Here is a 17,057-nt window from a genome sequence, read left to right as displayed (position 1 = left end):
ACACAGCGAGCGGATGTGGCCCCCTCAGCTATCTGACTGTGCCTCCCCCCGCCACCTTTCCTTTCTGCATGCAGGATGGCACAGCATGGAAATGACCAACCTGCTGCCGCTTTGGGCAGGGTGACTCTGCAGAGGGAAAGGTGTTCTCACGCCCCCACCTGCAGGCAGAGAGGGTTGATTCCAGAGCCTTGAATGACTAAAGCAGCCAGCAGTGCTGGAGGTCAGCGACCCAATTCATGGCTCGAACCAAGTGCCCTCACTCTCAAGGCCTTTCCCACCGCTGCCCGTCCTGGTTGTTCTATCACTGTCCCTGTTCGCCTCAACCCCTCGACGGCCCACGTCTCTCACACCCATCGCTGGTCCAGAATGCCCCCTGTGAACTGGTCTGCAAGGCTCCTGCCCTGCCCGCCATCAAATCCCGCCTCAAGACCCAGCCTTGCTAGGATGCATGTGAGAAATAAACTGGCTAATTAACTAAGAAGAGAGGAAGGGCCGCCCAGTGGGGCGTCCTGGGTTCCAGTCCCTGTTAATAAGAACATAAGAATGGCCGTACCGGGTCAGACCAAAGGTCCATCTAGCCCAGTATCTGTCTACCGACAGTGGCCAATGCCAGGTGCCCCAGAGGGAGTGAACCTAACAGGCAATGATCAAGTGATCTCTCTCCTGCCATCCATCTCCATCCTCTTACCCATCCTGGCTAATAGCCATTTTTGGACTTAGCCACCATGAATTTATCCAGTTCCCTTTTAAACATTGTTATAGTCTGCCACGAACTTCCTGTGTTACTTTGGGCAAGTCAGTTAGCCTCTCTGTGTCTCCATTTCCCATCTGTACCAGGGGGATGATAGCATACCCTGCTGTGAGGATGGATACATTGAAGACTGTGAGGTGCTCAGATGCTGTGATAATGGGGCCAGCTAAACATCTGAGATAGGTTGCTTCTATTTATTCAAAAATTAAACCCTTTGATTCTATATGTTATGACTCTTCCCTTCCTCCCTCGTTTGGCTGAGTGAGCATTCTTTGGGGCAGGGATGTGTCTGTCTATGGGTGGACATAGCAAGAATACATAAATATTGCTCATAGCTTTATTCCTCTAGTTCCTATTTTCCTTCCAGGGAGCCATATACCTATTTCTGGACTGACCCCGTAACTGTGTGTGTTAACAACTGATAGCATGCTAGTCAAGGATGGGATTCAAGCCACCCCTAGGGACTCCCACCAGAATCTCTGTTAGGTATTTATAAAGTGTCTATCACCTTGATATCCATGTGTCAGTCATGTGCTGGATCTTATCAAGCCCCAGCTGATCTCTCATCCTGCAACTTGGCTCAGGAGAATGGTTATATTTTCACCTGCTTCACCATCAGAACTCTGCTTAGGCCCCTGTTCTCCTTCCAGGTTATTGGGATCTTCTCAAATCAAGGTGCTGAGACGCGATAGCAATGTACATATATCTGTGAGCATCGCTGGTTGAGCACTCCCGCAACTCTGACTAAACTCCTGAAGTCTTCTCCCTCCATGCTCTGGACTCGTTGTAAAAGGATGGCTGTGTTGGCCTGAAACAACCCCACCGTAATAGCAGGTGCAAATGCTGCAGGGAAAGGGTTAAGTGGGGGTATGGTGATTTACTGAGGCAGGCGGCTCATTACCCCACCCAGGTAAAATAGAAGTGGGATTGTCTCTCAGGAAAGATGAGATCTAGGGTGTGGACTTAGCCCTGAGGAAGGAACCTTTAGCCGCATGTATTGGCCCTTTAAGAAGGTGATAGATCCTGCATTACCCTGCTCCTGGCTTCTGTTCAGCAGTGAAGCATGCTGGGAGTTGTGGACTGCTGCAGCAAAGCATGCTGGGAGGGGAGCCAGGAATATAAACAGCTCACTTCCCTCATGCCTGGGGCAGAGTGGGAAGAGCTGTGGGGCTCTCCTAGGAAGGACACCGACACCTGGATAAGGGACCTCAGAAAGGAGGCAGGGGTGTTTCGGGGATACTGACACAGCTCTGCAGAGGAGGACAGCAGCCAGCGACCCCAGAGGGAAGAGGAGTTGTGTCAGCTGAACTATATATCGGGGGTTTTCTACAAGGAAGAACCTGTGACCCAAAGGAGAATGAGGTGAGTGGAAGGAGCCCTGAGGCTGTCGGTGGTGGTCCTGAAACAGACTGCCTCAGTCACAGGGGACAGGTCGGGTTATTGGTCAGTATCTAGAGGAGGGCTGGGTTAGTTTGGCTAGGGAGTCAGACGTGGCCAAGCCAAGAGACAATGGAAATCCCCCTGGGCTGTGATGGAAACAAAGCCTGAGCTGGAGGTTTGTGCTGACCATATGTCATTGCGTTGTGTTCGCTATTAATAAAAGCAAAGTTCAGGGTTGGGGATGTGTTTGGACTTTGTGTCCTGAGTGGGTTGTACTGGAGAAAGCTCCTGCTCTCACAGCTCAGCTGGATTCTCTGGAGGCAGCCTCTTCTTTGGTTGCTCCAAAGTCCTGCTGAGATGTATAGAGGTAATGCCCCCAGGACGCGACAGACCTGCGTAGAACATATTTAGAGCTGCGCTAGACTCTGGAAAGACTGTGCAGCAAGCGAAGGAGACCTGCCCATCGTGTTGGCCCTTCCCGGGCAGGACTGAGGCAGTGTGTCCAGTGTTTTCCCCAGGAATTGAAATTAGGGGGGGTGTTCAAATACACGGGGTGGGGTAGTGAGGGCCAATGAGGGATGAGACTGTGAGGGCAAAGGTGGGCTGTATGGCACCATAGTAAAAACTAAAAAATGTTTCACAACCATTTGATTAGATTTAACTCATTTTAAAATCATCACAGGAATTCAAGTTGGCTACTCAAGCCTTCTATGAAGCATGACATCTCCATCCTTCTTGGTTTCTTGTTATAATTTTTCACAACTCTGTTAATGAACTTCTCTACTGCAATGCGTTCATCTTTGGTGGCTTCTTGTGTGTCCGTTACTTCCAGTCCTTCAGGATATGCTCATGCGCAGGCAGAAGATGACATTTTTCAGAACACAAAATTCTATTCAGTGATGGAAAAAGAATGCTCAGCTGTAGCTGTTGTGACTGGGAGTAACAAGAGATGAATTCCTACTTCTTTCATCCCAGGAAACAGCACAAAGATCAGGTCAAACCACTAGTGATGATAAAGGAGAAGTTGAAGTTAAATCTTCATTTGTTCGTCATATGATATTCCACTCTGTGTTCAAATTCTTTCTTCTGTCCTGATCACATAGCAGCCCCATTGATGGTAGTGCCTTACCCCACTCAAGTGTAGGTGGTTTATAAGACATAGAGGTTGAGTAGAATTCAGAAATCACTACTGTAGATTTGTAAGAATCAAGTCTGTGTATTTTTTCAGCTGGTTTAACAAACACTTCTTGTCCTCTTCACTTAAGGACTCAATATAAGTGCCTTCATTAGTCAACCTCTGGACAGAAGTCTTTGCTTCTTCCAGTATGTTTGGAAAATAATGCATTTTAAAAATCTTGGCCTACTAGGAAACATATATTTATGTAAGTTTCCAAGTCACAAATCTAACATTCTGGAGCAAAGTCACTAAAACAGAGTCCAACAAACAAGTGCCCCTCCCTTCTCCCCAGCCCACTCATAGTTGTTGTCCTTGGTCAGTGTCGACCCAGAGTACAGAGGTGCTTTCACGTGAGTTCATGTCCCACCCTGTGGGGTGAGGAGGAGAAGGCACCTTGCTCGTCCCTCCATCCACTCACCACCACGCTGGCCGCTGTTGTTTGTCATGCCACTGTTCACTGCACCTCTCCCTTGCTGATGGCCATGCGCCTTCACCTTCTGCTGCCACCTGCCACAGTGAGTCGGTCTCTCGCGGTTCCACCCAGCTCTCAGTGATTTCAGCTCTCGGTGGGGGAACCTCACCGCTAGTGCAGGCTGGGCTGTTTCTCCCACAGAAACACTGTCCCACAGCAGGTCTAAGCGCTGAGACCTGATCATCAGTGATTTCAGCTCTAGTGATCACTTAACAAAACAAATGACTCTCTATGGAGCCTAAATAGCCTCAGTCTTTAAACAGGGAAGAGGGGCAGGTCAAAGGGCAGGCTTATGACTCTTAGGCAGAGCCCACACCACCAAGCAAAACACCTGTACCCCACCCCTCTCTCTTTCTCTCTCTCTCCAGGATATGGATGGCATCCAAACCCCCGGCTTAGCAGGTGCAGGTCACTTGAGGGAGACCAGTGTTTAATTTGTAATGAAAGAGGGGTCGGGGCTCAAGCAAGTTTGCTGCTTTCATAACTGATGTGTCAAGCCCAGAGGTGCCGGGGCTCTGAACCGCCAGGCCCAGAGGTGCCGGGGCTCTGAACCGCCAGGCCCAGAGATGCCGGGCTCTGAACCGCCAGGCCCGGAGGTGCCGGGGCTCTGAACCGCCAGGCCCGGAGGTGCCGGGGCTCTGAACAGCCAGGCCCGGAGGTGCCGGGGCTCTGAACTGCCAGGCCCGGAGGTGCTGGGGCTCTGAACTGCCAGGCCCGGAGCTGCCGGGGCTCTGAACCGCCAGGCCCGGAGCTGCCGGGGCTCTGAACCGCCAGGCCCGGAGCTGCCGGGGCTCTGAACCGTCAGGCCCGGAGCTGCCGGGGCTCTGAACCGCCAGGCCCAGAGCTGCCGGGGCTCTGAACCGCCAGGCCCAGAGGTGCCGGGCTCTGAACCGCCAGGCCCAGAGGCGCTGGGCTCTGAACCGCCAGGCCCGGAGGTGCCGGGGCTCTGAACCGCCAGGCCCAGAGGTGCCGGGCTCTGAACCGCCAGGCCCGGAGGCACTGGGCTCTGAACCGCCAGGCCCGGAGGTGCCGGGGCTCTGAACCGCCAGGCCCGGAGGTGCCGGGGCTCTGAACTGCCAGGCCCGGAGCTGCCGGGGCTCTGAACTGCCAGGCTCGGAGCTGCCGGGGCTCTGAACTGCCAGGCCCAGAGGTACCAGGGCTCTGAACTGCCAGGCCCAGAGCTGCCGGGGCTCTGAACTGCCAGGCCCAGAGGTACCAGGGCTCTGAACTTCCAGGCCCAGAGGTGCCGGGGCTCTGAACTGCCAGGCCCAGAGGTGCCGGGGCTCTGAACTGCCAGGCCCGGAGGTGCCAGGCTCTGAACCGCCAGGCCCGGAGGTGCCGGGGCTCTGAACCGCCAGGCCCGGAGGTGCCGGGCTCTGAACCGCCAGGCCCGGAGGCGCTGGGCTCTGAACCGCCAGGCCCGGAGGTGCCGGGGCTCTGAACCGCCAGGCCCAGAGGTGCCGGGGCTCTGAACCGCCAGGCCCGGAGGTGCTGGGGCTCTGAACTGCCAGGCCCAGAGGTGCCGGGGCTCAGCCCTAGCAAGCCCTAGCACAAATTAAGCCCAGAGGGAGACCCCCTCACTCAGGCAGGCTAAATGCAGTTCTCCTGCCCTCTACTCATACAATAAGGATAACAACACACACCACAAGATCCATTGTCTACAGCCAAGCACTGAGGTACAACCGTATCTGCTCTAACCCCGCAGACAGAGACCAACACCTAGAAAATCTCCACCAAGCATTCTCAAGACTACAGTACCCACACAAGGAAATAAGGAAACAGATCAACAGAGCCAGACGTGTACCCAGAAGCCTCCTACTGGAAGACAAACCCAAGAAAGAAACCAACAGGACTCCACTGGCCATCACATACAGTCCCCAGCTAAAACCCCTACAACGCATCATCAGGGATCTACAACCCATCCTGGACAATGATCCCACACTTTCACAGGCCTTGGGTGGCAGACCAGTCCTCGCCCACAGACAACCTGCCAACCTGAAGCATATTCTCACCAGCAACTGCACACCGCACCATAGTAACTCTAGCTCAGGAACCAACCCATGCAACAAACCTCGATGCCAACTCTGCCCACATATCTACACCAGCAACACCATCACAGGACCAAACCAGATCAGCCACAACATCACCGGTTCATTCACCTGCACTTCCACCAATGTAATATACGCCATCATATACCAGCAATGCCCCTCTGCTATGTACATCGGCCAAACTGGACAGTCTCTAAGGAAAAGGATAAATGGACACAAATCAGACATTAGGAATGGCAATATACAAAAACCTGTAGGAGAACACTTCAACCTCCCTGGCCACACAATAGCAGATCTTAAGGTGGCCATCCTACAGCAAAAAAACTTTAGGACCAGACTTCAAAGAGAAACTGCTGAGCTCCAGTTCATCTGCAAATTTGACACCATCAGCTCAGGACTAAACAAAGACTGTGAATGGCTTGCCAATTACAGAACCAGTTTCTCCTCCCTTGGTTTTCACACTTCAACTGCTAGAACAGGGCCTCATCCTCCCTGATTGATCTAACCTCGTTATCTCTAGCTTGCTTCTTGCTTGCTTATATATACCTGCCCCAGGAAATTTCCACCACTTGCATCCGAAGAAGTGGGTATTCACCCACGAAAGCTCATGCTGCAAAACGTCTGTTAGTCTATAAGGTGCCACAGGATTCTTTGCTGCTTTTACAGAACTAGACTAACACGGCTACCCCTCTGATACTTAACATTTCATGACCGCACAGTCAGTACTAAAGTGATTTGTAACCCAACACCAGCTGAAATTGATTACATGGGCAACGCAGCTCTGTCTGCTGGCAGAGTACCTACCTAGGCAGAGTAGGTGTGTTCATATAAATACAGTCTGGTCCTGAAGCCTTCCCCCGTCCCCTGGCTCATCACTAGCTGCCAGGGGAGAGCTCATTCAGACCTTGCTTACAAATCATCATTTGAAAGGAGTAGGTTGGCCAATACAGCCAAAACAAATGCGCCAACATTGTCATAAATAACAGCTGTCTGAGGAAGCCAGTTTCTGTTCATACTTTTTCAAACCCATTATGCTCTCTCAGGTACAAGTATTTTATTATTTACTGTATTTGCTTTTAAAGTGTGTATTCATGTTTCAATTTCAATTCCAATTTCCAACCAATGACTAAATTGGCAACACTGCATGTAACTGGTTGACCACTGGGAAGGAGGGTGTTGGGGAAATTTAGGGGGTGGGGGGTAGGGAAGTCCCACTGGGAAAAGCTCGGACTGCAGCTGCTCGTATTGTACTTGTTCTGTGACTACACCAGCCTTTTCAGCCTGGCGCCAGCTCTGAATGCACATTGGGGGCCGGGAAGGGAAGTCCTGAAAAACAAAGCAGCAAAGAACAGCTATCGAGAGTCAGAGTTTGCTGGATTTGTGAGCTTCTTTAAAACAAAGTGGTCTCACTAGCTACTCTGTATAGGAGGTGTGCACTGATCCCATTAACCTTCAGACTGGAATACTAACATATTCTTGAGCACCAGCCAAAGGAGCACTTTAAGAGGAAATGTTTCTACATCCCCCCACTCAAGGAATGAACATGGACGATTGAACTGGGCACAGGCCTGAAAGCCAGGATCTCCTGGGTTGTAATCCCAGCCTTGGCACTGGTTCACGGAGTGACTTGGAGAAGTCTCATCTCCTTTCTGGCTCAATTTCCTGCCTGTATACAAAGGGGATGATAATACTTATTTAACCACCTCTTGGGGCTGTGATGGGGATTAACAAATGAAGGTGTGTCAAGTGCTCCAGAACTGTGAATTGTTAATATTACTGTCCCCCAACAGCAAACGATGTTAATTCATTTCATGAACTGAAATACAGACTAGTTGCTCCCCCTTGTGTGAGTATATGTGAGTTGTAGGGATGGTGGACCCAATCTGTGCAAAATTAACATTGACACAGCCCTTTGCGCATCAGAACAGAACCAAAGCTCTCTCAAAGCTGGTGACCACTTCTGTGAGAGCCTCTCCTTCCATTTGGGTGCTGGGATCAGCTGAAGATCCTTTTAAGGGGTTCTCAGTAGCACCTCAAATACATAGCATAATGATTGCCACACAGGACGAGCAAAAAAAGCTTTCACATTGTGGCAGAACTGTTAGAACATTTTAAATATTATAAGGATAAACTCAGTACAGCTTGTTAATTTCAATTCTTGGATGTATTTATCCTGGATATTCCCATTCCTTGGGAGACTGGCTCACCAAACTTTCCATGATTTTCCTTGCCAAATGTAGTGGATGAGTCAAATTTTGCAAGCAGTGGATAATGTCCTTTGCATCAGTCAGAAGAGCTGACTAGAGACTAACACCTGGAATTCCTCACTCTTGTGGCTGAGCTCGGCTCTTGTGTATTTGGGCTAAAATTGACCGAGGCTCGTTTGAGACATTTCCATAAAGACTCAACATGTTGTCAATCAATAGATAAACTGCATCAGTCCTCAATGGTGCACAATTGCAAGAGAACTTGGCACAACATCCTAGAGCAGAGATTCTGAGTGTGTGGGTTGTGGCAGCTGAAGGGGTCTCCACCAACTGTCTGGGGAGAAGAGGAGGGTTTTGGGAACTTGTTCCTACTCCGTCTCCAATGTTCTGCCACACTACGTGGGAGAACCAGCCTAATACAACTGGTGCACTGACTTCTCAATGTCCTCCTCAAAGGATTATGGGAGGCAGCCAAAGAGGACCTGCGCACAAGACTGAATAAGGGATGCTGCTATGAAAACAGTTTGAAAAGAAGCAAGAGAGAAATGTTAGTTTGCTTTTTCTGATTGCAATAAAGGCCACTAGATGTCAGCATAGCCTTGGTGCCTGTACACTGGAAGGCGGGGTGTATTAGATAGGAGGGATTGATGCAAGCAGGGCCGGCTCCAGACCCCAGCGCGCCAAGTGCTTGGGGCGGCATTTTGCCGCCGGCGGCAGCCAGCTCCAGCGGACCTTCCGCAGGCATGACTGCGGAGGGTTCACTGGTCCCGCGGCTCCGGTGGACCTCCCGCAGGCATGACTGCGGAGGGTTCACTGGTCCCGCGGCTCCGGTGGACCTCCCGCAGGCATGACTGCGGAGGGTTCGCTGGTCCCACGGCTCGGGTGGACCTCCCACAGGCGTGCCAGCGGATGCTCCACCGGAGCCGCGGGACCAGCGGAACCTCCGCAAGCACGTCTGCCAGAGGTCCCCCGGAGCCACGGGACTGGCGACCGCCAGAGCACGCCCCGCGGCGTGCCGCCCTGCTTGGGGCGGCGGGATTCCTAGAGCCGCCCCTGGATGCAAGGAGGGCATAAATCACTGTTCTCTGGCCCAAACTGTCCACACAAAGTCTTTCACCATATATCTCGCCATACTCTCAGAGCACTGACTATACTGTTCATTGAGAGCGAGGGGTACAGGACTGGGCCCTATTCTACTAACTGAGCAGTCGGGTTCTCCTAGTCTAAAGGACTTGTGGAGGAGAGGGGTTGGTATATGAAATACAATGTTCAGCTTAAACAGTATAAAATGCTAAGAGGAAAAAAATGTACATGTCCAAAAAAAATCAGTAAAGGCAATTAACATAGCTTCCCATTCCTCCCGCGTACACCCGCCAGGCTCTGATACAGTGGAACCTGCTTACAGGGAACTCAGAGGAAATGAGACTTGGGAAAGCTTTAGTTGGGAATTGGTCCTGATTTAGTTGGGGTTGGTCCTGCTTTGAGCAGGGGGTTGGACTAGACACCTCCTGAGGTCTGTTCCAAACCTGAGATTCTATGATTCTATGATTCAAGCTGCTTCGGTGCATTGCAATGCACAAGTCCACTTGGACTGAGGCTGTTCCATGAAAAAGAACAGCTCAGTTCTAATACTTCTGCCTTAATTCTGCTTGAAACAGTCGGTTTATGCAGTCCCAATGAGCTGCTGCCCACCCATTCAAAGTTGACACCAGTAGAATCTGCAAAATGATGCAAGGTCCCGTCTTGTGACTCCTACAGGGAAGGTCACACCAGAAATAGTCCGCACGATGGTTTTACAACAGCCTCTCTATTCACTGGGTTTTGCTTGCCTTAATGCAATGTCAAGGTTTCTTATGAATGAAACCTAACACCTATCCTTTCACCAAAGCAGTTTCCTTTCACATTTGACTTTTTAACCGCACTGGAAGCTTCGTGTTTTAATTGGTGCATTATTCTTCCATCAGGTCATTCATTTAAGAGATTTTCTCCAGATACACTTAATGCATTCTCTTCTTTCTTAAAAAAGTCACATGTTTAAATGGTCTCTAATGCAAAGCATCAGACTGATTCCTAGCCATGAAAAGTCCCACATCCTGGCTTCCAGCAGTCACTTTGAAGGTGGGTCCCATGCGCCAGTTTGCTTGTCGCAAGGCACTTCGCCTACTGCACCACGGGGGTTTTAAGCCTTCGTGTGACAGGGTGCTGTTAGCTGCTACAGACAGATCCTACTGGAAGCCAGCAGCCTAGTCACTTAGAGCATGCAGGGTAGGATAGAGTAGGAGGGAGGTGGTTAGTTTGAGCGGATTTGGAAGGTTAGAAGAGGTCACCTGCACTTGTAGGGAACCGAATGCAGTTATCAGCTCCGTAGCTGGATAGCTGGGAGAAGGCAGCAAGCAGTAGATGAGCCAGGGAGCAGGACAGGGGACTCCTTCTAGTTGTCGTTGTATTTGGGTTGTGCCTGAGGCACATGGAAGGAACAATAATACAGACTCCCGGTGAAGGTAAGCGGGTGTACTGGGTATGCTGTTTAATTCACCCAGAGGGCTTACCAGGCCAGATTGCCACAAGCTGGAGAGGGAACCGGTTTACCCTTGGCCCTAGAAAACATTTCCGTGTGAGGGAGCTGAGTCTAAAGCAAGCCCCGGGGAGCTGGGGGCCAGGGAATCTAGGCAGAGAGTGATTCGATTTTAAGGAGCTATGACATTTCCCTAGGTGCTGCTTTCCCCACCTTCTCCGGGCTCGCTGGTGCTGTGAGACCCAGCACTGTGTGGGAAGGGGTGCAGAACCCACCACCCTAGGGGAAGGGGTGGAGGCAGAAAGCTCATTATGTGGAGAAGGTCCCGTGCTGCTATATCCCTTTAAGGGGTGCAGAATATTTCCTTCTGCTGCCCCTGGCCAGTTCTTGGTGTAGGGGGGCTGAGCCCTGGTCCCACATCCTCTTTGCCCCTCCCTGTGCCTCCACCTCCCCTTTGGGGAGCAGCTCCCTAGCAATCCTGCACTCTCCCGGGACGGGTGTGTGCAGATCTGGCCATGCAAGGGGGGTCTCTTCCTTCAGTGCTGCCTTATGCCCGGTGTCTGACAGGACACTCATGCTCTGGGCCTCATCACGCCTACCTGCATCCAGCGGGGACTGCCCACTGTGCATCCTTCTGGGCTGTGGGCAGACTGATGCAGTTATTCCCTACTGGCACTGCTGTGGCATCTGGCTCCCCTGCTAGTGCCGGGCTCCCAGGCATCCCCCAGAGAGGTGGCAGGGCAGAGTGAGGGGGGAGGAGGAAGGAGAAGTGGGATCTGGAAGGGACCAAAAACAGGGGAGTAGAAATGAGGAGGCTGCCTCATGACCCTTTCCCTAGGCTGGCTCTGCCTTTCCCCAGGAGCCCCCTCCCCTGGCTCCCAATGCTCCCCAATAGCCCCCTTCCCAGGCAGTCCCTGCCCCCCACCAACAACCCTTTCCCTGCTCACAGTTCCCTCCTTGCTTCTGAGGCATGCAGAAGCTAGACTTCTGCCATCCTTCTCCCACTGGCTGGGGAGATGGTAATTCCTTCTCCTGGGTGGAGCTGCCCAGAATGTGGCATCTGAGACCTTCCTTGAAAGCTAGTCAAGGGATAATCCTGGATGTGCTGCCTTAGAATCATAGAATCTCAGGGTTGGAAGGGACCTCAGGAGGTCATCTAGTCCAACCCCCTGCTCAAAGCAGGACCAATCCCCGTTTTCTTTTCTTTTGCCCTAGATCCCTAAATGGCCCCCTTAAAGATTGAACTCACAACCCTGGGTTTAGCAGGCTAACGCTCAAACCACTGAGCTATCCCCACTCAGCACTAAGCCATGTGTTCAGTCAACGCCTCTATGAAAGGACCCCACTGGCGCGAAAGGCAAGAAGACCTTGGTCTTGCAAACCTGTGATACTCTTGTGAATTGTCCCATTAAAATCAGTGGGGCTATCTCTGCGGGTTGGAACTGACCGCTCATCGAATACCTGTCCGCAGCAGCATCAGGGAGAACACTAGTGATAATGGGACAGACTCGCCTTTCTCTGACTCTGGGCTGTACCCCGAAGCCAGAAGAGTTACTCTAGCAAAACACAGAGGAATATAACCCACAATGTTGCATATAGAATGACCAGATAGCAAGTGTGAATGATCAGGACACTTTTTTTTTTTTGGTGCGGGCTGTGTGTGTGTGGGTGTGTAACTGCATTTATAAGACAAAGCAGCTAATATTGGAACGGTCCCGATACTATTGGGACATTTAGTCACCCTTGTTGCATAGTAGACACCAAATCCTCACCCCACTAAAGTCAATGACAAATCTCCAGTTGATTGGAGTGGGCCAAGATTTGGGCCCAGACCCAGAATCTTGCTAATGTTTCACATAGTTGTACTTATTAAAAGCCAGTTATGATATGATGGTCTCATTAGCATCTGGAAGTCTTCAGAAATGTGCACCACACATGCAGTTAATTTGGGGTCTTCCAGTCTCAGGAACATTGGAGTCAATACGGAGACTCCCAGTGGCTGAGGTGGGTGTTGGATCAAGCCCTAATTGCTTGGCAGAAGAAAGTTGTCCAGCCTCATGACGAGTTCTTAGGCCTCAAAACAAAGGTTTAGGATTCCAGGTGGGCAAACAAGCAGCATCTGAACTGTTAAAGGCAGAGAGTGCAGCTTTCACTCTATCTTTCACACTAAAACTGTGGGCGGGGGTGAATATTTAATATTTATTTACGTTTTCTTAAAGGCTGTAGGCACTTCCACACCCATTAATCGTGATCCAGTGCTGGCCATCCCTGAAGCCTGCTCAGTGGACCGCAAATAGTCTTTTCAGTTCATAACCATTAACAATGCATGTATAAAACGAAAGGAGAAATAGCCCGTCCTCCCCCACGTGAACCCCACCTCACAAAATATAAGCCACCCATTTCACCAGGGCATTATGAAAGAAAAGAAATCCAGCCAAACCATAGCACAACTCTCAAGTCCCCTCAGGAAAAGAGATGTGCATTAAAGTCTACTCTGAGATTCAACAAAACTGGGCTCACTCCAAGCTGAGTGAGTTCCAGTCCAGTTAAAGCCAGAACATGTATTATGGCTGCATAGTCTAGGGGATAGAGCAGGAGACCTGAGTGCTATTACCAGTTCTGCCTGTGACCTTAGGGCAAGTCACTTCATATTTCTGTGCCTCAATTTCCCCATCTGTAAAGTTGAGATGACACCTTCCTTTCTAAAACGCTTTGACAGCTGTGGATGAAAAGTGTTTTATAATAGCTACGTATTGTTGTTATTACCCACGGCATGGGTTTCATATGTGACACAGATTGCAAAACTCTGCTCTCCATTCACCCCAGATAAAATGGCAAGTACAACATTAGTTTTTCCATGATCATCATCACGATAAAGGGCAAATGGATTTGGTCTGTGGTGGTGTGTTTCCATGACAGCTTTGCAAGCTTGCATTAGACATAGACACCACTTCAAATAGAAATCTTGCTCTACTTTGTCATAGGATATCAGGGGCTCTTTAAGGAAGTTGCTAAAGAAACCTCTCAGTAAGCCTCTTATGCCGAGAATTTCACTGAAATCAGAGATGGAACCATCTTGTTAGATCATCTAGTCTGCATAATCTACCCCTCCCCCCACCATTCGAGCAGAATTGTTCCCTATAGTATATACATATATATTTTTATTAGGTTATTTCATCATTTTAATATTCATTGCTGTATTTCTTCAGTTCATGGCCATGGCTGTAGTTACTTTCCTCAACCATCCCTACGATAAAATGGATCCCTTCCAGCCAGGAGGTAGCATTCTCTCCGAGTGACCTTGCGCTGACTGCACTGGGTGCCTCACAGATATCGAGGCTATAAAAGAGGCTTTATGAGGGGTATAAATACAAACACCGTGAGATCACATATTCCAAGAGTCTGCATCCAGTTATTCTTTGGAAGAAAACTGACTCAATGTCCTCTTGGAAAAAAATGGTCAGAGAACACTTCATAAATTTTTCCATAACCCCAAACACGCCAGACATCAAACAGGCTCCCTTTAGAAACTGGTGCCATTTTCAGAAGAAGAAAGCAATCCCCCTCATTAGCCGGGAGTTGCAAGCTAATTGCAAAGCCTCCTTGTGTACCCAGGGCTGGAGTATTTCTTACGTCCTAAGATGTGTTCGGCCCACTAGTTCAGGCAGAGACCGTCTCATTGAGAAGGAGTTTAGTGAAGATCAAACAATCTGTGAAACAAGTCTGATGACCTCAGTCCAGTTCCCAGGGGGCATGTCACCAAATCCAACGGTCTTGCCCTCCTTCTTGGCAGTCCCAGCAGAAAAGCTAGTGACTAAATGGAAGATGAGCTGGGATTCCCCTCTTCCCAAGCCAAGAGGTTAATAGGAGGCAGACGGGCCAAGGGAGCTTGCAGTGGGAGCTGTGCTACACATGTTCTGTGGCTTTGGACTCCAGAGCTGGCACCTCCTATGAGCAGTAGATTTACGTGTGTGGTGATCAGTGACCACTCAGTGCTTCAGGCGCTGGCAAGCTGGTTCTGCTTTACTCTGTCTAGTTTTGACTGGCTCTGTGTAACAGCTTCACGGCTCCCTGTCTGGAAGCGCAGTCCCTAAAGGCACAGGCCCACAGGGCCGTAACTTGCACACACCAATTAGCTTTATTTTATTTTAAAACCCATTTCCAGACTTGTTTGCAGCTGGACCTTGGACAACCCAAGGAAGCCTCTGAGCAACTTGGAGTCGCCTCCATTATCATCGTATGGGTATCAGATGGAGGGCTTCCAAGACTCAGCCAGAGTGAGAGGTTGGTCGAACCAGTCCCGGTCACTGACCATAGGGAGTTCATCTGGGAAGGTATGTAATGAATGAGCAGGAGATTGCAAGAAGAGAAAGGACAGTCTCTTGATTAAGGCAGTTGAAAGTTGCCCTGGAGATGCTGTCCCTGCCTCTGCCACAGACATCCTATGTGATGCTGGGCAAGTCGCTTAAAATGAACGGTTCACAGGTATTCGCTAATTGTGTGAGCCTCATTGTGACGGTTCTCAGGGTACCCAGGACTGTGAGTCACCTTGTTAGCTCTGCCTCCAGCATGAGGAAGTCTCTCCTGTGTCTGGCGGGGTGTCAACTCCTTAGCACCACTAGCCTTTCAGCCCCTCAAGCGCTCTCCTCTGGGCTATGCCAGCCCTGTCTTCTCCTTCTAGGTTAAGAAGAGGTGCACCCCAATCCCCAAGTCCGTTTGAATTGTTCCCCTGTGCAATCCAGCACCTGACACTGGGTGTTCACAGAAATCCCGGATCTTCTGCACCCAAAGAGCAGTGTACCCCAGTTTTCTAGTTGCACCTTAAATCACTGCTCATGTATAACACACAGCACTTGTGAGCACTTAGAATAAAACAAAAACAAATTTATTTAAGAAAGAGTAGAGATTTACCGAGAAATGAGAGTGAGCATGGTGGAAACAAAAGGTTACACAACCCTAATACAAAACACAACCCTAAAATGCGAACCTCAGTCTACACTTATTAACTGTTCCCTTTCTTAGCTAATAAGGTAGGCTTTGCCCCCAAAGTTCTGTCCACTGCAGAGCTGGCTGGCTTCACAGGATCCGGAATCTATTCTTTTTAAGAGAACACCTCATGCCTGCAGATGTCTCCTCAGTGAATGGATTCAGAGGACTTCTCTCTCCTCCATATTATACTGAAGCTGTTTTTTGTTTCTATTCAGACAGGGTGAACCCTGCTCTTGTTGTAATGTGCCTTTTTTACCTTCAAGACATTGCTTGCAGTTGTCTCTGATGGGTTTTCCATTGTAAATCTTGGGATGGAGCAAGGCTAAGTAGAGTGAGTTGACAACTCCCTGCAGCCCAAATGGACCATCACCAAGACACATTGTCATAGAATCATAGCATATGGGGGGAGAGAGATAGCTCAGTGGTTTGAGCATTAGCCTGCTAAACCCAGGGTTATGAGTTCAATCCTTGAGGGAGCCACTTAGGGATCTGGGGCAAAAATTGGTCCTGCTAGTGAAGGCAGGGGGCTGGACTCAATGACCTTTCAAGGTCCCTTCCAGTTCTAGGAGATTAGTATATCTCCAATTATTAGGTTTGGAAAGGACCTCAGGAGGTCATCTAGTCCCACCCCCTGCTCAAAGCAGGACCAATCCCCAACTAAATCAATAACAATCAACTTGTCTCCTGCTGACTAATTTCTATTCCAAGTCCATAGAGCATACTTTCAATATACATACGTTATTCTTTAAATATTACCTGTATACACATCTCACAGTGACTAAACCTTGACAAGTGACAAGCTTTTTGTAGATACCTTAACATGTTACTCTTTATGCATAAAAATTCTGTAAAACATGCTTGATGTAGAGAGTTTGTCAGGTCTGAGCTGAGAGTTGTTTGCAAAGAACAGGGGACCCTAGGGACCTCAGTGTCACACTCATTTTGTGGGTGCATGGGAGAAGTGCTGAGCACTCCATAGCTGCCATGGAAGTCAATGGGAGCTGTGCTTTGAACAGATAAAAAGCTACACAGTGCTAAGTATCTGAAAAATCAGGTCTCTGGTCTCTCAAATTGGCCACCCAGCACTAGCTTGATATTTTTGTCTCTGTGTCTCAGGTCCCCATCTGTAAAATGGTATTAATAATACCCCCTCATCTCACAAAGGTGTTGTGACTATCAATTCATCAGTGTTCACGAAGCACTCAGATACCAGAGCAAGGAGAGCCATAGAAATGCCCATGGGGAAATTCACTCTTCTGTCTTCAGAACAGGGTGTGAAGAGCATGCGATAAATGAAACCCGGGCGCCGCATTGAACAACGAGGATAAAATGAAATATTGAATAGCTGCAGTAAAAGCCAGCACTGTGCACTGAGTGAGGCAGGGCCTTGTGAGGAAAATACCATGTGATCACGTAATTAATGACTGTCTCATAATTCATACACACAAGGGGGTTGAATTAAGATTATCTGCGCAACACTAATACTGGCATTTCCAAACTTCTGAGTGCTTGACTTTG

At 49.7% G+C, this 17,057-nt stretch overlaps 1 protein-coding gene across 1 annotated transcript in view; it reads left to right on the top strand.

The window, feature by feature from the left end:
- Nucleotides 1–1,860: 1,860 nt before the first annotated feature.
- Nucleotides 1,861–17,057, top strand: part of P3H2 (prolyl 3-hydroxylase 2) — a 150,111-nt gene continuing 134,914 nt past the window's right edge. The window contains exon 1 of the mRNA XM_045031164.1: nucleotides 1,861–2,113. The gene's annotated coding sequence lies outside the window, so the exon portion shown is untranslated. The remainder of the gene's footprint in view (nucleotides 2,114–17,057) is intronic.

Source organism: Mauremys mutica, chromosome 9 (genome assembly GCF_020497125.1).
Source record: "Mauremys mutica isolate MM-2020 ecotype Southern chromosome 9, ASM2049712v1, whole genome shotgun sequence".
Taxonomy (NCBI): domain Eukaryota; kingdom Metazoa; phylum Chordata; order Testudines; family Geoemydidae; genus Mauremys; species Mauremys mutica.
The sequence above is the reverse complement of the archived record's forward strand: the minus strand, read 5'-3'. Positions and strand labels throughout refer to the sequence as shown.